This window comes from Lygodium microphyllum, chromosome 24 (assembly GCF_053477565.2).
Source record: "Lygodium microphyllum isolate KBCC chromosome 24, Lygodium_microphyllum_v1.1.10, whole genome shotgun sequence".
Classification (NCBI taxonomy): domain Eukaryota; kingdom Viridiplantae; phylum Streptophyta; class Polypodiopsida; order Schizaeales; family Lygodiaceae; genus Lygodium; species Lygodium microphyllum.
Genome location: NC_141158.1, coordinates 52,423,710 through 52,445,774, shown reverse-complemented (window position 1 = coordinate 52,445,774; position 22,065 = coordinate 52,423,710). Strand labels below are relative to the sequence as shown.

The 22,065-nt window shown below is 42.5% G+C and overlaps 1 pseudogene; it reads left to right on the top strand.

Annotated features, from left to right (window-relative positions):
• The first annotated feature begins 20,911 nt into the window (after window positions 1–20,911).
• Window positions 20,912–21,696, top strand: LOC148015093 (14-3-3 protein 7 pseudogene; annotated as a pseudogene).
• The last annotated feature ends 369 nt before the right edge of the window (window positions 21,697–22,065 follow it).

The following is a 22,065-nucleotide window of genomic DNA, read 5'->3' as shown; positions in this document are numbered from 1 at the left end:
TTTATGCTCAATGCTATGTTGCGTGTCATCACCTGTGCATACATAGCCATGCTTTTCAGCCACCATATCCGTGAACCAATCACCATGAGGGGTCATGTGATTCGACGCCCCCGAGTCAATGTACCACACTGCATCATCAGATGATTTTTCAGCAGCCTTATCTTCGACATATTGCATGGCAAACAGTCTATCACCAGAGTCATCTGTCTGACTGGACGTAGCATAATGTCCATGCTGCTTGCCCTTCTGATTTCCCTGCTTCTTCCAGCAATCCTTTGCAATATGCCCATACTTTCCACAGTAGTGACAATCCTTATCTTTATTTGGATTGTCTGACTGACGCTGCTGCTGCCATGAGCCTCTGCCACGGGAGTTAGATCTCCCCCTTCCTCGAAAGTTGCCACTACCTCTTGCATGTGATGACTGCTGATTGTTATTACTATAGGATGCATTCTGCTGGCCTCCTCTGCCAGATCCATAGCCTCTACCACGGCCACCACGACCACGCTGATTCGAATAAAAAACTGCATCCTTATTCTTAGAGCTGCTTGACCCTGTAGCTAAGCCAAGCTTCACCTCTTCATGAATCAATAATGCAACCAGCTCATTAAAATCAGGCATCTCAGCCCGCACAGATACTGAAGTGTCAAAAGACTTATACTCCGGACCCAAGCCATTTAAGGTCACTGCGACCATATCCTCATCTTCTACCTGTGAGCCAACAGATGCGAGCTGATCTGCTAAGGTTTTAATCTCCGTGACATAGTCCTGTATGGATCTGTTCCTCCTCTCTATGTTGTTGAATTTTTGCTTCAGTTGTATCTTCCTGGCACTCGTAGTTGTGCCATAGTACCTGACCAATATGTTCCATGCATCGGCTGGGGATTTACAGTTCATGATCTGCATCACCATAGCATCCGAGATACATAATGACAGCCAATGTAAAACTCTGCGAGCTCTTTCCGTCCAAGCTCGATGTGCTCGTCTTTGATCAGCTGTAGGATTCCTATCTGGAACTTCAGGTTCAGCCTCAACACCTGTCACTAAGTCCCAATATCCTTTGCCTATCAGAAAGTTCTCCATGCGGAACTTCCATATTGCATAATTGTTGCTATCAAGCTTTTCTCCCACAATCTGGGTTACATTATCAGTTCTATCAGCATTTGCCATGTTGCAGACCTTGCCTGACTACCTGCAAACCAAGATTTTCTTAACAGTTCAACTTCAGCCCGGAACTGTTTATGACAGTTTTCTGCAATTAATTGCAGGAAAAAACCAGTAAATTTCAGTCAAACATCAGCCCAAAACAACGTCCCAATCAGTTGATCCAACTCATACAGACAATTGCCAATACATATGTCTGATGTTCGATTCAGATTTAACTCCTGCAGATCCACTGCCAGGTTCCAAAAGCATACAGTCCAAACCTGTAAACTGCAATTACAGCAACCTTTCCAAAGTCAAACTCCACCTGGATACACGTAATGCATATTCCAAAACTGCTTAGTTGACTGCTGGTACATATGCCACTTCAGACATAAGCATAGTCAGCACATACAAGTGTCAACAAATTCAATTGCAGGTTACTATCAACTAAAGTTCAGCATATCAAGTTCCAATCAGCCCCAAATTGTCTCCCGATCATGTCATACATTTACTTCGTAATGGTGAGGTCAATACATGAGCATCTAGGTATACATAGACAACCTGTTTTCACTGACCAAAGCATAAGACCTCATGAACCATTTGTACTTGACCAAGACAATATGTCTGCATTCACTTCAGCTCCAGACTTCAGTTTTCAATGATACTCATTGAATGTTTCAAGCCTCCATACATCCAGCATGTATGTGACAGCTCTCATAGGTGATAGAGCTCTAGAAATGACCTGTATTGCATTAGTAGTATCTAATGCTTATTACTGACAGTACATGACAGTTTTCAGCAGTGAACAGTTCTCAGATCTGAATATTTTACTGAGAAAAATTTAGCTCAAGTACTTCACATCAAGTACATATAACTTCTTGACTTGTATTGTCTGCAATGCAATCTTCCCAGCCTATTAGGGAGCTTCAAGTGCTCTTCAGAATCAAAAACACTGATGTAAATCACTGTATTCAGCAGTGTACTCTCAGTTTCAGACCTGTATACCTGCATAACAGTCCATGCTTCTCATCACTCAAGCTTCCATTGACATATCAGACCTTCAAGGTCACACCCAGGGTCAGCATACACTGTTTAGAGCATGTAGAAGATGCAGGATGCCTCATTTAGTAGCTGTAGGACATGGATCTGAATCAGGCGCAACAGCGCAGACTGTTTGGATGGACAGCACAGCTCACGTGTCTATTAACCAGGGCAATGAAGCACTCTAAGGTGCTCAATACATCCCTCTCAAGGCTACAAACAAGCCTTTGACCGTGCCATTGATCATTAAGCATACCACTATACACTTCATACCTTCCATTGTCCAATGGCTTCAGCCTGTTTGAGGAAGAATAACCTTTTCTCTGACTTCAGCTCCTGCAAGTCCAATGCCACACTCCCAGGCACCCAGTCTTCATCTATTCATGGCTCTGATACCATGTTCAGGTTCAAAGAGGTAGAGTGATGAAAGGCAGAGTGAAGCAACAAGCTTCTTCTCTCACACACTATATTCAAAACCACACTCTATAGTGAAAAGATACAACCTACGGTCATAAGACCATTCACACCAAAGGCACCGACTTATTTAATGTATCTAACTACTATGGCTAGACTAGCTGTGTCCAGCTCATGTCGGTCAACACACCCAGAGCTTGATATTCTAACAACAGGTATATGGACCGAATCTACCATGAGAGGTCTCTTCATGGATTAGTTTGAACATAGGAGGATGCTTGGATGCTAGATGGCTCTGGTTGTAAATTCTCTACCTCTTGGGTTCCTACTCAAACAGTCTATGTGACTCAAGATGGATTCTCAAAGCCCTGTTACTAGTGCAAGGGCAAAAACTTGGAGGATAATAATACGCATCCTTACGGATTGTAGGAATCTTCCTATGGATAGGATTTGTATCTCAGTTGAATTTTAATATAGAGTTTACTTTTCAAAAAATGTGCTTGAACTGTTTTTGTGACAGTGCATAAATTATGTAAAGGAACATGTGACTAACGAGTTAATTAAGGAAGCTGCTTGAATGTGTTGCCACTAATGTGCTTTTAGGTAAGTAGAAAACCAAAGCTATCAATGGAAGCGGGTGGACGGAACCCTCGACAGGTTTGTCCTATGGCAAGGTGGTCCCTGAGAACCGGGAGGCTTCTCAACATGCAAACCATGATGATGCATTGGCCTTAGTTAATGTAGGGTAGAACCTTGGCTCATATCGTTTTAGGGGACCAAAATGGAACTTTACCCTATGGGTAGAGAGGTCGAGAGATGCATTCCTCTCATTTTCCATTCTCTTTGAACCAAGTGCGATATGAGTTTGCCTTGGTTTAGATGCTATGTGCAAAGTAGATCGTCATCTAAAAACCATTGCTAGAAGGCCATAGAATGACTTGACCATTAGAAACCCATGAGGATTCAGGTCGATCCTAACAACAGGGTTGACCGATACGCTTCATTGTGGAGTACACTCAGGACTCACCCAAAACGTGCCGTGACCCACTCACGTTACAGAATTAGAGAAGAATCAAATGAAAATGCTTCATGATCTTTGAGCTAAGAAGCATAAATTTGCTAAGGGTCAATTGGTCCTATATTGTGATGCCTATTGTAAGTTATTCCCAAGCAAGTTGAAACCCAAATGGGATGGTCCTTATTATAAGATTATTTATATAGGAAAGAATGACTCTATAGCTCTTTGAAAAGATTTGTAAGGGGTAGAGTTCAAAACTAAATTAAACTTCAATAAATTGAAATCTATTATGTATAGGGGCTGATGTTGGACTTGGGTGCCTTTGCAGGTCCTTCAGGATATCAAACTTAAATTTGCAAAGGGTACCAAGACTATTGGATGGGGAAAGTCATTCCTTATCTTGAGCATCCATATTTAGAGCAATATTACCAAGGAAAAGTGATATAGTGGAGTAAGGGTTATCACATTACTAAGTGGCAATATGGATCTTTCACGTGGGATATTAAGGTCTATTGCCACCACTATCTCAAGTCCTTACTAGCATCCATATTGAGTACAATGAGTGAGGAAGGAGAAATTGTACATGTCTTACACACACTCTCTCGACTAGACTTTGACTATTATATTTATGAGTAGGATGATTGCCATGGTAGGTTCCATCAATGAAGCCTTGGTTTATACATTACATTTTGATGGAGCTTCTCAAGGACTTGCTAAGCATGAAAATGTGGGGGCTATCATTAAAGATCCCCATTGTCAAGTGGATTTTAAAAATGGGAGTGTATTTAGGCAGTGCTTTATGAATAACATGGCGGAATACAAGGCCATGATTATGAGGTTAATCTAGCCAGATGTTGTGGTATTCACCAATTATTGGTGAAAGGTGACTCACAAAATTAGTGATCAACCAATTAAATGGGACCTACATTGTGAGAGATCCCATTCTAAGAATATACCATCGTGCAACCCTGGATGCCCTTGAGATCTTTGAGGTAGTAACTTGCCAGCTAATTCCTCGACAATGGAATCACTTTGCCGACTCCCTTGCTAATTATGCCTTTGTTAACTACGGCCCTGAGGGGTGTTTACAATTGCCTCTTAATATTAGTCCAAGGCTACTATATGGGAAATACTTTTGCTAACATGTCTTGTTCTAGGTGCAGATGGTTAGTATGGGTTATGAGCCAGGTAGTGATTAATCATATTCTTATCTTATCATTGATGTATTGGATCATTCACTAATATATCCATCGGACACCCCTTACTATTTATTCAAGGGGTCAACCCACCACCAATTTGATGCATTTAGTGTAGGGCATGAGTAGCCCATCCCCTTGGTCTAGCTTTGTGCTTCACTAGGATTTATATGGGAACCAAAGGTTTGCTATCTCAGTAGTAGTTTGTTGAATGGTGTGATTTATGGCTATGTTGTTGCCATTAGAACCTTTTTAAAAATGGGGGTATGGATTTTATTGGACCAATAAAACCGCATCTCAAAGAACAGGGAATAGATATGTCTTTATTTGCATAAACTACTATACAAAATGGGTGGAAGCACAGGCTCTAAGAGATAATAATGTAGCAAATGTTGTAAAGTTAATGTATTGTTAGGACCTAAAACGGGCCCAACATTGGCTCTAGTTCTGTAGTAGGGCCTCCTATGCTCACCAAACCACCTTAGATAGAAATGTATGGAAAATGGGCTCAAAACATATAACAAATTTAACCATACATTTCTATCTAAGGTGGTTTGGTGTAGCTCCCTTTGATGTTCAATGGAGTAGCAAATGCTTTGGGGGTGCAAACATCATCGACTCCTGTCAATTTTACACATATGACCTCGATGTTGCTTGAGCATGAGGCATCTTTCTGGTTTCAAGGGAGGCTTTTATAAGGTTCTAGTGAGGCTCTTGCAACTTCAGAGACGGCTTCCAAGAAAAAGAAGAAGTCGAAGACCCAATGTTACCATTGTGGGAAGAAAGGTCATTTACGGAAGGACTGCAAACAGTTATTGGCTTTTGAGAAGAAGAAGGAGAAGAAAACAAAGCAGGATGTGGACTCCTCCGACAAGTCATCATCTACCGGGATAGAGAAGGAAAATACGTGCTATCCCCTTTTCTTAAGGAGGGGGGTTATAGGGGGGGAGGAGGGTATTATTGGGGGAAAACATTGTGCTAAGGAGCCCTCAACTCATCTAGATGGCTAGATTAATCGTCACCATGCAAGCTATTGTTAAGGGGGAAAGAAGGGATAGTGGGGGGGGGGAGATAGAGGTGGCACATGTGTGCCCCTCCCCCCATCATTGATCACATCGTTAACTCGACCAAGCTTATTGTCCCCATTTTCAATCCACCATCATCATTTTTTCCTTCATCCTCGACGACCAATACTCCAGCTCCCCCTACCTTCACTAATTGGCGGTGTCACCAGGGGGGAGGGCGACCTTAACCGATTTGCTCATCCATAGCGTTAGACTTTGTCCAAGGTTTGTCCAAGCGGCATTTCTTATGGTGCAGTCACATCTCTTGATTTTGATTGTGGGGGCAACACTAGTGTGCTTTATGCTTGAGAGATCATCGATCTTATCTTCCATGATGGGCTCAGCCTTTTTTAAGTGTTTCACCCACTCCATCACTTTTTCATGGCTTTTAGTTGTGGCACTTTGGGTTGGGATACTCCCCAACCTTCACACTTCCCTTCTCAGCCATCCTTAGAGATGACATTTTTGATTTCGTGTCTATCAGTTTCTTTCCAACAGGCTGCGTTGTAGCACTCTCCGTTTTTAATGTAACCTTTGCGCCTGGTTTCTTCTTTCTTCTCTTGCATCTTTTCTTTCTGATTGAGGCTGCCTTTAAGTAGCTAGGCCCTAGCAATGATATGCTAGCCTGCTTTGCGTGGGTCATGACATACAACGGGATAGGCATGGCCTCCCCTTTGAGTGTCGCGACACCGAACAACCCCAATGGGGCCGATGACTCGTTTGTCAAATTAGATGATGGCTTGTGTCTAGCGAAATTAATGAAGAGATGTGTGATTCTGCATTCAACGCATCTCAGATTAGCCTTGTCTCAATTTGCTTGCTCCCTTTCAAGGCAACACGTAGAGACATGTCTTGGGTGACTGCAAGTCCAACATGTGATTGGCTCTTGGGTCTACCCTCCTAAGCCTCTACCTCTTCCTCTACCTAATTCCATCATTGGTATCGGTTGGTAGTCCATAAGACTTGCATTTTCCTCTTCGTCAAATGAGACATAAGGGTGCACGTAAGGCTCTTCATCATTTGGCTCCTCCACTTAGTGGAGTAGAGCATCACTCAATGGATGGGTCATGTAGGGTCCATGTGGTCTAGGTATGCCCATAGGGTTTATCTCCATCCTAGGAATGGTTGGCTTGGCGTCATTGGGTGTCGGGAGAGCCAATGGGGCTTCCCTTCCGAAGAAGTTTAGTGGCCTATTTTCTAGGTAAGGTTGATTGTATGGTTGCAAGTACGGGAGTCTCCTCGGCAGTCTATAATGCATGGCATCATGGCCAAACCTACCACAATTGACACAAGGTGAGGACCAAGGTTCTTGACACTCAATTGGTGGGTGATTTCTACCACAATACACGCATTGGATGTGAGAGCGTGTTGATTGTCTCATCATCTCTTGTAATCTAGCTAGCTCCATCTTCATCTCCGCTAGCTCTTGGCTTGGGTCACTGCCCTTTCCTTTATCTTGAGTACTTGGGCCTGATCTTTCACTTGTTGTCATCAAAACTCTCTCAGAATTCCTAGAGGTAGTCTCCTCTCGATTCGAGCTCCTGGAGCTTCTTTCCTTGAGTTGGTCATCCACTCTAATGGCCTCTTCAAAGACCCTAGCTAGCGCATCATCAAATTGCCTACCAAGGTCTTATAGAGCTCTTTGTTTCGTATTCCATTAATGAACACTGTGGATAATGCTCTTTTAGTTGGTCACTCGCCAGTTGGGATTCTCTAAGCCAAGGTACTTTGATAACCTGCTAGTGCAGCTGATGAATGGCAAGCAAAAGGATAAGGAATATATTTGAGATTACATGACTTATGTGAGGAGTCTCTTGGTTTTCTCAATAGCATCTAGACTTGTGTACCAAGTCCTTCCTTTATCGCCTAAGTATAGGCCGAATTCTTGCAAGCGTTAAGGTTGGTGAGGCCATTGGCCTTGCAAACCTACTCGAAATGCTCCACGAAGTTGTACCAGTCATCATTCGATGTGACCAATGGGGGTTTTTGATTGGCTCTTGGATCCCTGGCTAACTCCTAGTCATGCGAGTAGTGACATTGCTAGTGCCGCGGCACTCTGCTTTGGTGCCGTGTTATCCAGCAATCGCTTCGTCAGAAGCTCGCTTAGCGTGAGGTCTCCTATTAGCGCGCGCTCTCTCTCTACATTTAGTCCTATCTGATTTTTGCTTGCTAGGGCTAGGATCTCTCGCAATTCCATGTTCTAGTGTAAGCTCCTAGTCTGAAGCTCCTAGTATGTTGATCCTTGTTATAAGCCATTATGCCCTACAAAGCCTTGCGTGCTAGCTTTCTTTCCTCTTCGAGAACTACTATGACAACCTCCACAGGTCTGCCAAGGTGGTCTATGAGCATCATATTCATTCACCATTTGATGAATCTTCTTTGGGAAACCTCCCAGATCAAGCTCCTCATTGCATCTGCAGTCTGAGGTGGTCTCTGCCATATCTGTTGTCTCGTGCTCCACCAAGTTGTTGATGTGATTGGTTAGGTTGGGTAGATCCACTTCTTTGATGAAGACTGTCCTTACTGTGCCTGGCTTCTCTATTGCGTTTTCTGCTTGGTCCTATGCTTGGGGTTTCAATCACCCAACTATGTCTCAGGGTCTTATCCTACTGGTGGGTTCCTTCAGGTTATTACATTTGAGTGGGTTCCTTGTTAATTACAAGAAATTCTCAATTTATAGTCACTCTGTGTGTGTGTGTGTGTGTACTCTTTTTCATGCATCGTGCGCAATCAGGCTTTTAGCTTTTCTTAGGTGTACTTCAAGTGCTAGAAAAAAGTACAAGTGTGAAAATAAGATAACTATTTAGTTTCCACACTCCCACTTGCGTTCGTGGCCTGATGGGGCCCTAAGCTTGGTTCCTAGCCTTCCTTGCTACTTGCTAGGGTGTTCTGCATTGTGTCATTTAGTTTGTTCAAGGTCAATTTGTGGTCTGCTAGTTGGAACACGGCTCTAGGCATCTCGAATTTGCTATAAGTGCGTCAGTACCATTCTTGGCCATTCGGTTACGATTTCTAGGTCTAGAATTGCCTATAAGGCATTCAATGACTTCCCCTAGTGTAGGTCACGCTCTACATCATTCAGGATGTGTCAAATTCCCAAATTTGTCTATTAGGGTGTGTCCGATTGTGTAGGGTCCAATTCTGGAAATCGGACGTCCAATTTACTAGTGGTCCGATTTGGTCTAGTCTGATTCACGTATATCCAATTGTCACAATCGGACAGGGTGTGCCTAGTAGGGTGGATGGTCCGATTTGGGTATGTCCGATTTCTAAGATCAGACGGGTTGAGCATTCCATCTACCAGGCAGTGGGTCCAATTCTCATCTGTCTGGTTCTCATAATTGGATGGGATGAGATGGTTTAAGTGGAGATGTGGCAAAGTCTGATTCTAAATTTTCTATTTTCAAAATCAGACAAGGTATTTGGTACGAGTGTCCGATTTTCAGAATCGGACACTAGTAAATCTGCCTGATTCTGATAGTTGAAACACACTTTCGACTATGATTTGATCCAAATCTAGCTATTCGAGCTAGCAAGAATTTCCAAGAATCAAATATGGGTGTAGGGCAAGGGCCTCATATACCTAAATATTGCAAAAAACTTCAGCACACTCCGATTGATCCGACGTAAGCTCGTAGCCTCCAAGCTCTCTCTCTCTCTCTCTCTCTCTCTCTCTCTCTCTCTCTCTCTCTCTCTCTCTCTCTCTCTCTCTCTCTCTCTCTCTCTCTCTCTCTCTCAGCTAAGATTGCAAATGAGGCCTTCCCTTGCCTCCTGGGGTCTTAAACCCTTGGTGGGCACAACCTTAATCTTTCTGATCACTCCCCTTGCAATTTCAACACATCTAAGCACTCATTTTTCCCATTTTTTCTTTGTTTATGACTTATTTGGGCCTATTTTATAGCATCAAACCCTAAGCTTTTCACTATGATTTCTCGATCCTAACCTACTCTAGATGCAACAAAAATCAAAGTAAAAGTACTAAAATGATTTCTCCCACTCAACTAATAATCAAAAACCAAAAATACTTGTAGCACAAATTAAAAACCCAAAATCTCGTAACTAACTCAAGCTCTTATTTAGGGATGAAATTCTTACTTTAATGCTCGATTTAGGCATGTAAGCACTCAATCTTGAATCCCTTGGTCATGACAATGGAACTAAAATGTAGAGTGAGCTCATGATCAACCGCCGAGACCCACAGACCACTTATTCCTTCAAGAGTTCCAAGCGAGCACCTATGGCTATCTCTCACCTAGCCGATGCTCTTTGATCCTACCGGGGTGTAGTGAGCTTACCTTGATGCCTCAATGAGTTGCCTCCTCCCTCAAGCACTTTGATAGCTCCATGATTCATGATGCAAGCTCAAGCATTCTCAAGCCTCCTCCTCCAAGCTACATCCTCCATAGCCACACGTGAGACAAGAGAAGAGAAGAGAAGAGAAGAAAAGAGGAGATGATGGAGAGCTTCACCTATCCCTCACCCTCACACACTCACTCCCTCACTCACTCACACTCCCTCCATCGAGCACTCACAAGCAAGCAAAGAGAAGAGAAGGAGAGAAGAAGGAGAGTTCACTTTTGCTGCACACCAAAGAATGAGCTCTCATTCACTTTTTTGAGTTTATATACATGCCCTAAAATCCCTTGGGCACCCATCCCTTTTGTACATGACCAGCCATTGTGGAAATGTCCTAGAGAAACATGATGAAGAACTCGTGGCAGCTTGAACGAGTATAAATGAAACCGTGTCCAAGGAGACTCCAATATGCATCCAGGGGGCCAGTACGCCCAGTTACATGGTAGATGGAGTGCTTATTGAAGAATATGAAGATGAGCAGGTGACCTTTGGGTCGAAATCAAAGATAGAAGAGTAGGTTGAAGAAATCGTGATGGCATGGGCGAGTATAAAGGAAACTGTGGCCATACCAAATCTAGTGTGCTTACTAGTGGCTTCTGGGCCTAGTTATATATTTGATGAAGTCTTTATAGAAGACTGTGTTGAAGAAAAGACAGCCTTCGGGTTGGATCCATTACCAGACGGAGTGATCCTTGAAGAGTGCAACATGGTGGACAAGGTAGTTGAGGCCCAGTCCCTAGCAGTTGAACCCCCCTATGGCATGGAGTAGAGTTCGAACTCGCATGACCATTGTCCCTATGAAGACTCCTGGAGACGGGAGGATAAACAAATGGCCACATCATGTATTGAAGACTCTTGGAGCTGGGAGGATAAACAAATGGCCATATTCCAGAATGATATCTATGAAGACTCCTGGTGCTAGGAGAATAAATGAACGGCCATAATTCACCATGAAGATAAGCCATGTCGCCGAGAGCCGAGTTCAAGCTCAAGCGACGATTTTTCCAGTGATTACAGTTATGACTCGGATGAGTCCGACGCTGAAGATGACTCTGCAGAGTCCAGTGATACAGATGTAGATAAAGCTAAGAAGATAGGATTTCAGTCTGTTCTGTCTTGATGGAGACCGCCATGGCAAAATTTATGCAGATATGGGCTGAAGCCCAAAGAGAAAAAGAAGAAAAGGGCCACATGGAGCTGGGTTCGAGCTCGTGGCTAGGGGATTTTCAATGTGGCACGCAGTCAGATGCAAACTTGCATGGCCAATTATTAATAAGCGACTAGAGGTTAGGGGCGTGTCAGACAATGAGGAATCAAAAACCGAAGATTCGATTACACATGCAAATAACCCAATGTACTAGGAGAGGTACTAGAGAGACGACAGTGAGTCAGAACAAACAGGGCCATATTTGATGAAGAATCAAGCTAGTTTTACCAAGATGAGGATACAGTTGAAGACTCCCGGAGCCGGGAGGATAAATGAGCGGTCACATCTCCTGTTGAAGACTCCTGGTGCCAGGAGGATAAACGAACGACCACATCTTGTGTTGAAGACTCCTTGTGCCGGGAGGATAAACGAACGGCGACATCCTGTGTTGAAGACTCCTTGAGCAGCCAGGAGGATAAACGAAAGGCCAATTTCCATGCTGTATCCCAGAAACCTCCTGGAGCCAGGAGATTAAACTAACGGCCACATACCATATCGAAGACTCCTTGAGCCAGGAGGATAAACAAACGGCCACATCTCATATTGAAGACTCCTTGCGCCGGGAGGATAAACAAATGGCTATGCTTATTGATAATCTTTTCAAAGACTCATTGTGCCAGGAGGCTAAAACAAAGGCTACATTCCACAATGATGATTCTAAAGACTCCTTGAGCCAGGAGGATAAACGAATGGTCAATTTCCATGATGAGATCCTTCAAGAATCTTGTAGCCAGGAGGATAAACGAACGGCTAGTTTCCATATTGATTCTTTCCAAGACTTCCTGTGCTAAGAGGATAAAGAAACGGCCAATGTTTGTACACCTTTTGTCGAAGACTCCTTGCCACGAGAGAATAAAGAAACTGGCAATTTCCATGCTTATCCTCAAATATACCAAGCTCCTTGTGCCAGGAGCCTAAAAGAAAGGCCATTTATCCTGTTACCATATGGTACTTGAATAGAGTGAAGATCCGAAGGATAAAGAACTCCTTTTGCTAGGAGTATAAATGAATGGCTCGTGTGCAAGCTGCCAAAAGAGCAGTCAAAAACTTACATCGCCAGGAGCATAAAAGAATGGATATTCCCCTGTCACTTGGTGCTGTACGTGCCATTACAAGTGCTGCAAAATCGCGTCGCCACGAGTATAAAAGAATGGCTATCCCCCTTCCATTTGGTGCTTTACGCGCTACCAGAAGTGCCACCTTTGCAAGACGGTGGCATAGTCAAAAATTTTGGGCTTACCTGGTCCAACTTTTTTCAAGGGGAGGTGCATCTTCACAGTGCACGTCGCACAACTATCTTGTTCTTGGATTGACAGATCAGGCCAATTGGGGCCTTCTTTCTTACTTGATTCAAGGATTGACAGATCAAGCCAATCGGGGCCTCCATTCTTAGTTGGTTCATGGATTGACAGATTTGGCCAATTGGGGCCATCTAACTCAGGGCGTCGCTTCTTGGGCCCTTGCATTTATGGTGTGGCACACTCCAAGCTGAGTTACGCGCCTCACCTCTTCAGTCCACTGATAGTTTCTGCACACTCATACTGAAAGGACCATCCATTATTGCAAGTGAACACAACTTGTTTTAACTTGGTTATTCTCCATTCTGTGCTTGTAAATCTGGTCAGCAGATGGATGAATTGAAGTGTTTCCAATATTACTTATCTTCCTAGTCAACTAGTTTGGATCACTCCACAACTGTAAATTGAGTTAGTGGGTGGTTTCCTTGAGTCATGAAGACCATGTTTCCACATTTGTAATTCAATCAGTGGGCATGGCACCTAGTGGGCAGACCTTGGTCGGCTTGATAGTGAATCGACAAAGACCCCCAAGTTTGTGGTCATAGGTTAGGTCTAGCGGGTAGACACTGGCCGTCTTGATAATGAGACGTGTTTAGACCCTCGAAGTTTTGAGTCTCAGCACACCACCCCTAATGGATTTGAGTCTAGTTTCGAACCTCGACGCGGTTGTCGAGTTCTTTCAAGGGGAGGTGTGTATGAGGGTAGTACTCCTCCCTCACCCATGTGATGGCGTCGTGTGATGCGCGTTGATAGTGTCCACCCTCTACACGTGATTTCTTGCCCTGCAAGACTTTCGGCTTTCTTGTAAATATTCTCGTGCCTTCGTTGCACCTTTCAATACACATATCATGTTACCCTCATTCCGTGTTGTGTTACATTTCCCGTTACGTGTTACCTTCTGCTGCCCATGACGTGTTACGTTTCCGCGTTCCGTGTTGTGTCATGATACGCTTCTGCAAAACTGTGGGACTGCTGAATAGAGGGTAATCCCTCATGAGGCGGGCTTCACGGGGTGGGTGTTGCCTGCCCCATATAACAGGCCTCAGAAGGAGGGTCCGTTACACTAATTAATTAATTAATAAATTAATTAATTTAGAAAATGAAAAAGTATTATTTTCTTTTTATATATAGATAGAGATATAGATGTATATATGGATATATATGTGTGGAGAGAGAGAGAGAGAGAGAGAGAGAGAGAGAGAGAGAGAGAGAGAGAGAGAGATATATATATATATATATATATATATATATATATATATACGAGGTGGGTGAGGGCGAATGAGCACGAGCGGGGTGGACGCGCGTAAGCAAGCGAACGGTGGCAGATGCGACACAGGTGGATAGGGGCGGCGGACAAGTGGGGGACGATGTGGGTGCTAGCTCAAGTATGGTTGCCCCAACAAGGGGGTGCCGATGCCACCTGCCACTGCAAGGGCTAAAATACCCACTTTTCACTGCTCTCCCCTCCACACCCTCCCATGGCGTTGCTACCAAAAACACCTATGTAGGGAGTAGTAGTGACGCTAAGCCCTGCTTGGTTTCCACTCTACATGTGATTCCATATACCCAGTGGTGGTGAACCCTCATATGTGCGGTATCACGAGGATGTAGTCCTGGGATGTGCCTATGTTGTACTGTTTCTTTGATTGAATAGTATAAGAGTATACCTTGCTCTCACATATCGTGTTACCTTTTTGTGTCGTATTGAGTGAGTGAACAAGTGCAAGTGCATCACAAAAGTAGGAGAGGAGATCCAGTGCCCCAAAGAAATCGTGCTGAAAAATGACCCACATTGTGATGCTCCCCATTGCGTTGACCCCATCGCGACAACCCTAGGCGTGACAACCTCAGCATAGCGACCCCAACACCAGTGCCAACACCTAAAGGCATGACATGGTTTCCCTGCGGCACGACCACCATCCAAAGGCAAAACGCGACTTCCCCACATTGACAACCCCAAAATCTGAGGCACGACTTTCCATGGTCACATGGAGGACAACAGAGAGAATGCATCATTCCAACAATGGAAGAGAGGAAGAAGAGAAGAGGTCAAGAATGGAGAGTACCTCAAGAGGAGAAGGTAGCCAGACTAGAGAGGTAGTTGGAGGGCATGTCATGACTATTGAACTCAATTTGGAGGGACATGCAAATGAAAGAGGAAGAAGAGGAAAGAAAAAGAAGGCTAGAAGTGGAAACCAAGTAGGACTTAGAGTCACTACTACTCCCTATATAGGTGTTTCTAGTAGCAATGCCATGGTATAGCTACAAAGCCCTTACACCCTCTCTCCCCTTCCCTCCCCCACCCCCCCACCCCCCACAAAACCTACTCCTTGTCCCCACACACACATAAAACCCACACTCCTTATCCCCCACTCCCCCCAACAAAGAAAATTCACTCCTTGCCCCCCTTCCCTCGACAAAATCCACTCTTTCCTATATTAGTTAATTAATTTTATTTGTTAGTTAATAATTAGAAAGCTAGTTAGTTTACTAATAAATTAATTAGTCAAAATTATATCCATAATTAATAATTTTATTGGTTAGTTATTTTAATTAGATAGTTTTTCCTTCATTATTAATATTTTTATGACTTGAGAAAATCTAGTTAGTGAGTTAATTAATTTAATTAGTCGATTAATAGTTAGTTATAAATTTTGTTAATAATTCATTAAAAATAGTTTATAATTAGTAATTATTAATTAATTTATTAGTTTATAGATAGTCAAAAAGTAGTTGATAATTAATAGTAACTAGTAACTAATAATTAGCAACTAATAATTAATAATTAATAACTATTAATTATTAATTAGAATTTAATTAATAACTAATATCTATTTAAGTAGTTAAATATTTGATTACTTGATTAGTTTATTATTGAGAATTCTCTCTCTCTCTCTCTCTCTCGTAAAGTTAATTAAGTAATTATTAATTAATTAGTTGAGAAAATGAAGGGAGAGAGAGAAAGAGTGATGAGAGAAAGGGGGAAAATAGAGAGAACATGCGATATATGTAATTTTTTCTTGCTACAAAGGGATCGTCGGCACAGCCCCTTATCGATTTTTTTTTTTGGTGATCCATTCCTATGGCGAGAGTAAATTTTCACCCAACTAGATTTGTGGGTTTTTTTCTACCTAATAAGGGGCTATCGTGGCGACCCCTTTTCGGTGAAAAAACAAACCACATTTCCGATAATAGACAGCATGGGAAGAAGAGAGAGCAACAGAGTGTTGGTTTTTTTTTCACCCAAAAAGGGGCTGTCAGGGCAACCCCTTCTCTATGAAAAAACAAACCATAGTTTCAAGAATAGACAACCTGGGAAGAAGAGAGAACAATAGAGTGTGGGATTTTTTCACCCAAGAAGGGGCTGCCCTGGCGATCCCTTCTCGGTGGAAAAAAACCCACATGTCCAAAAATACATGGGGGGAAGAGAGAGTAACAGAGTGATGGGAGAGGGAATTAGAGAAAGAACATGCAATATGTAGTATTTTTTCTTACCGAGAAGGCATCACCAATAGTCCCTTTTTAGATGAATAAATATTGCATGCTCTCCCTCTCTCATCACTCTGTTACTCTCTCTTTCCCCCATGCTCTCTATTCTCGGACCTATGGAGTCTTTTTTTTAAACGAGAAGGGGTCACCGACAACCCCTCCTTGGGCAAAAAAAAAACCCACACTCTATTGCTCTCTCTTCTTCCCATGCTATCTATTATCGAAGAATTGTGGTTTTTTTTTTCACTGAAAAGGTGTTGCCGGGGTAGCCCCTTATTGGCTAAAAAAAATCCTACAAATCTAGTTCGGAAAAAATTTACTTTCACCAAGAATGGGTCACTAAAAAAAAATATTCATCCGATACGAGGCTGCCTAGCAACCCCTTTTTGGTGAGACAAAATTACACATATCACATGCTCTCTCTCTTTCCCCCTCTCTCTTATTACTCTTTCTCTCTCTCACTCACTCACTCTCCCTCTCTCTCTCCTTATTTTCTCTCCTTCACCTTTAAAAGGACCCATCCCCCCTTTTCACATTGCGAATCGTTCCTATGACTCTTAGTATGTGATTCTGTCTCTCTATCCCTCCCTCCCTCGCTCTCTCTCCTTTGTTTTTAAAAGGACCCCCTCCCCTTGCAATTCAAGTTCATGTTTTCTGTCCCCTACCCTTAGCCACAATTTTCTCTCTCTCCCCCTCTCTCTCTCTCTCCCTCTCTCTCTCTCTCTCACAATCACACGTACTCTACCTCACCTTTCTATCCATGGCTTTTCCTCTCTCTCTCTCTCTCTCTCTCTCTCTCTCTCTCTCCACCTCTCACTCACTCTTCCTCCCTCCCTCTCACTCACTCATTCACTCACTCACTCACACACACACACACACTCACACACACATAGACACACACACACACACACACACACACACACACTCTCTCTCTCTCTCTCTCCCCACCTTCCTCCCTCTCGCTCTCTCTCCCTCTCTCTCTCTCTCTCTCTCTCTCTCTCTCTCTCTCTCTCTCTCTCTCTCTCTCTCTCTCTCTCTCTCTCTCTATCTATCTCTCACTCTCTTATCCCAATGTCATCTCTTCCTCTCCTCTATCTCTCTCTCTCTCAATTTGTATTTGTGGCAAGAAATCAAGGAAGTAATATATCTGCAACAAGAAGTAACCCTAAGCCTCTTTGTCATGGCCATATTAGATTTCAAAAGACAAGATCATGTCACTCTTTTTGAGGGTGATGAAAGGATTGTAGAAGGTTTAATCTGACAAATGTTCCTCTCATCGACGAGGCTGCTCCCTGGACTAGTGGGAGTTCTTGTCACCCGTGTGCATCAAAGAGGTGTAAAAGCCCATGGCAAAGGCAATATTGAGATTGATATTGAGAAAAACAAAATTGTCCAATGGTCAATGGAATAGATGGTAAGCAACCCCTTTCTTGATTTTTGTTACGACCACACTATCTCCCCCTCTTACCCTATTTCAGATCGTTGTTTGTGGGAAAGAGAGCAACGACCCAACGAGTCTCTTGAGGACTCTAACTTTCCTCGATGACCTAGAGCAACATAGGCTATTGTCACTAGCAACATGCAATCACAAGGGGGAGCTGCCCTCTAAGAGCAAGGGGAAGAGCAACACAAATGCGATCATTGACTTCCATCGAGCTACATGCAATTGTTGCAATTACATGTTTGGAAGGAGTGATACAGAAGAAGGTGGGCATGCTTTGATGATGTAGATGAGGAAGGGAAAGAGAAAGCTCGTAGTATCAGAGAGTGATATTGACGAGGAAAGCGACAACCACAAAAGGATTGAGTCCTTTAGTGCACAGCAAGGGCATGGTCGCACGCAAAGCAAGACGAAGAACAAACACAAAGAACTAAAAAGAAGTGCATGACAGAGGCCGGTGAAACGACTAGTGAGACTACTCTCACAAGCACTTTTGCAATAAATGTATTATGCAAGCATGCATAGAAGACCAATTGGAAACATTGGTGGTGAGTGCTTGTAAGAGATGGTAGCATGATTTAGATTATGGTTTTTATTTTTTTATGTTGATGTAGACATTAATACTTCATTGTCTCATTTAGATGATGCAGACATCCACCCCTTTGCCACCCATCCCATTATGTTGTTTGGTTTCCATGCCAACAATTAGACAAGTCACATTGAGGTACAAGCAACTCTTAGAGACCTTTTTTAGCAATGGGTAAGTTAGAGAAATGGATATATTCATAGTATCACTAGAGACTCCAAGGCACCAATGCAAGGAGGTTGATGATATGATTAGAAATGAGTAGGACCCCCATTGGCTAAGGAAGCATGAAGACTTTGAGGTAGAAATCAATGGTAGTGATTGGGCCTTTTTGTCAATTTGCATATTTTATATTTGGGATAGTAACCATCGGCTCACACTATGGATGAATGAGATACACACATGTGAGTGGCCCTAAACCGTAGGACCTTAACATTTTGCAATGTGTTTGTCGCTTATGTCATCGTTAATATAATTGATTATTTGCAATAGCATTTCCAGATAACATGAGGCAGCATGTGCGCATTGATTGTCACCTTGTGAAAGTGACAAGTGTGGTAGAGGGGGAGATTTTTTCAGCTCTTTCTCATACAAATAGGTATGCAATGGACCATATTCTCATATTCTTGGATTACCCTTGTGTGCTAAAGGTCATGTGGATGATGAAATATGCATGAGACCCTATCGTATCCAGACCTTGTTTGTGAAGCAAGGATGCTAGGGAGGTTAACCATGCCACTATTTTTGACAAGTTAACTGATGAGGACAAGGCATTAGTGCAAGCACACAAAAAGTGCCCATTCTCGCATGGTACAAGGCACCATTGATTACACTTGCCCATGTTATGTGGAAGATAGGTAGTTCTTTAAGCTAACTTAATAATGTTTTTCTTGATGCATTTTTTCCTAATGCAATGACATTGTCTCCTTAATTACCAAGTGCAAAAAGGACGAGTATGATAGGGCAATGAGACTAATCAAACAGAAATGGACATAGCTCTGTGACTCTGAGTTTAGAACTAAGACATGGGGTGAGGCATGCTATAGTGTTAATGAAAATCTCGTCAAGAAGACTTGATGTTTGATAAGAGTTACAAATCCCAGTATCGGAGGGAAGTGGTATTAGTAAGTTGCTACGTCTTTGTACCTACCATTTATATGTACTCAAACTACATTGGTCCAGAGTAACAATGTTTTTGTCAATGCAAAACTCTCATACTTGGAGTGGGGCTCCAAGACGAGGGGTGTATTAAATGAGGAGAGAGTATACATATTGGCATCCTCAAAGATAAATGAGGTAGATTGCGCAAGGATATTGAAGGCTATGGAGAGTTTTGACAGGAAAATTCAAATGTTGATGGGCATGCTTGAATGTAGGTTATTCTCGTTCATCTACATTATGTGCATCATAAGTCTAAGGAAGTGGTATTAAATGACATAACTTTGATTTGAGTAGATGGAAATGAACCATTTCAAAGTTGGGTAAGACAAGAGACCTTTTGGGCCATGTTGCAAGATGGTAGAAAGAGATTACTTTTGAGTTGGGAGGACTACTCTATAACATTGGAACATTATTTGTTCTTCCAATACACCTAGGAGATAAAGAGAAAACATAGAGAGAAAATGTCTTGCACTATCTTCCATGATTTTAAGCTAGATGAAGATATAGAGTCACAGAAGTCAACAAAGTTGGCAGCATGGAGGCATCTGTTATTACAGATAGCTCACAATATCCTTCTTTAGTAGCATGTGTGTGATGCTATCTTGCCAATCCATTCTAGAAATGTAATGGTGACTTTGCAAGCTAGGTTCATGTATAGGTAGATGGAGAGGGGGGCTATACAAACTCTGTCGGGAGAATGTGAGGATTGGGTAAACTTGCAGGAGAATTAGTACATGTATGAGGATTACCAAATAGAGCAAATATTAAGATATTTGCAATCACACCTATTGTGACCTCTTTGTATGAGGTAGTTCTAGGCTTAGGACATGTAGGCAGACTAAATCCCATATGCATAGAAAGGGAAAATGCTACCCATCCAACAACTATAAAGCATTGCACTTGACTACCAATTTTTTATATATATGATGAATGCAATATCATGATGCTTTACCATTTCAGTTAATGTCTTGGTCATTGTCAGCCTTATACACAAGATTGTGTTTATGAGTCCAAGTCTCAATCTTGGAACCTAATTCACTTGTGTAATAGGTCAAGTCTTGTCTATGTCATCATGAGCTCATTCTTCCTCTTCCGTCTGCCATAGCTCCCTGTCGTGTCCTAGATCTTACACATTTCCACATGGTATCAGAGGCCAGTCGGGCATGGCACTACTTCTTCAGCTCTCTTTCATTGTCGTGTAGCTTGGTTTGAGCTCAATCCCCAGCTCAGGACCTCATTCCCCACTTCTTCTCTTCAATTTACCTACTTGATAGCCATAGCAAGCAACTTGGAGCTTTCATATCTCTCTCTCTTTTCTTTTATGTCGTCTTCTTTCTTCTTCCTCTCTCCATAGTCGCGGCCATGGCGTTCCTCTGATATCTTCTTCCCACACTTCTCCTTCTTGGGACCTTCACATCCACTACCCCCTTCCTGTGTCTGGATCTCGTCGAACTGGCCCACTTTACTTGAGTCGCTTTCCCCCTCCTATACACCATGAGTATCGAGGAGTGTGAAAACCATGTCTACATGACCAAGCTTGCTGAGCAAGTGAAGTGATATGATGAGATGGTTGAGTTGATGAAGAAAGTGGGCAAGCTTGATGTAGAATCGACAGTCGAAAGAAAGGAACCTGTTGTCTGTTGGCTATAAGAATGTCATTGGAGCTCGTCGAGCTTAATGGAGGATATTGTCTTCCATTGAGTAGAAAGAAGAAGCAAAAGCCAACGAACAAAATATTAAATGGATTAAAGAATATCGTCACAAAGTGGAGGAAGAACTGTCCAAGATTTGCAACGATATCTTGATGATTATTGATGAGCACCTTATTCCTTGATCCAACATAGGAGAATCGATAGTGTTTTATTACAAGATGAAAGGTGATTACTTCCGGTACTTGGCTGAGTTTAAGATAGGCAGTGAAAGAAAAGAGGCTACAGATCAGTCTCTTAAAGCTTACCAGGTTGCATCAAGCACAGCTGGTACATATTTGGCACCTATCCACCCTATCCGACTTGGACTAGCTTTGAACTTTTCAATCTTTTATTACAAAATTATGAATTCTCTTGAGCGGGCCTATCATCTTGCTAAGCATGCCTTTGATGAAGCTATAACAAAGCTTGATACACTGAGTGAAGATTCATACAAGGATAGTACATTAAAGGGACAACTTGACTTTGTGGACATTAGACCTTCAAGAAGATGGAGGAAGACATGGAGTTGCCTATATCCAAATGCCATCAATGTACCCATTTGCAGACCTTGAAGACATGAAAGTGTAAAAGTTTGAAGACATTTCCGTTGTCTCAAAGACTGTACCTTCGCTTGACAGGGACCATAAAGAAAAGAACTAGATGACTAATGCAAGCAAAGTCCATGAAAATGAAGACCATAAAGAAAATATCAAAGAGAAAAAGAAAAAGAAGAAGAAGCAAAAAAATCATGAAGAATTTGAAGCAGCAAGCAAAGTGAAGTGCAAGTACATGATAAAAAAGAGCAAGTTGGACTACTCCAACAAGAATACCTACAATGAATTGAAGATTTATGTCAAAAGTAATGTTGAAAACTGCAAGGGCCTACCGGTCCTTGACCCAATTTTTACTGACTTGTTTTAGCCTTGTATTGCCTAGCCCAAATTTCTTTATCATAAG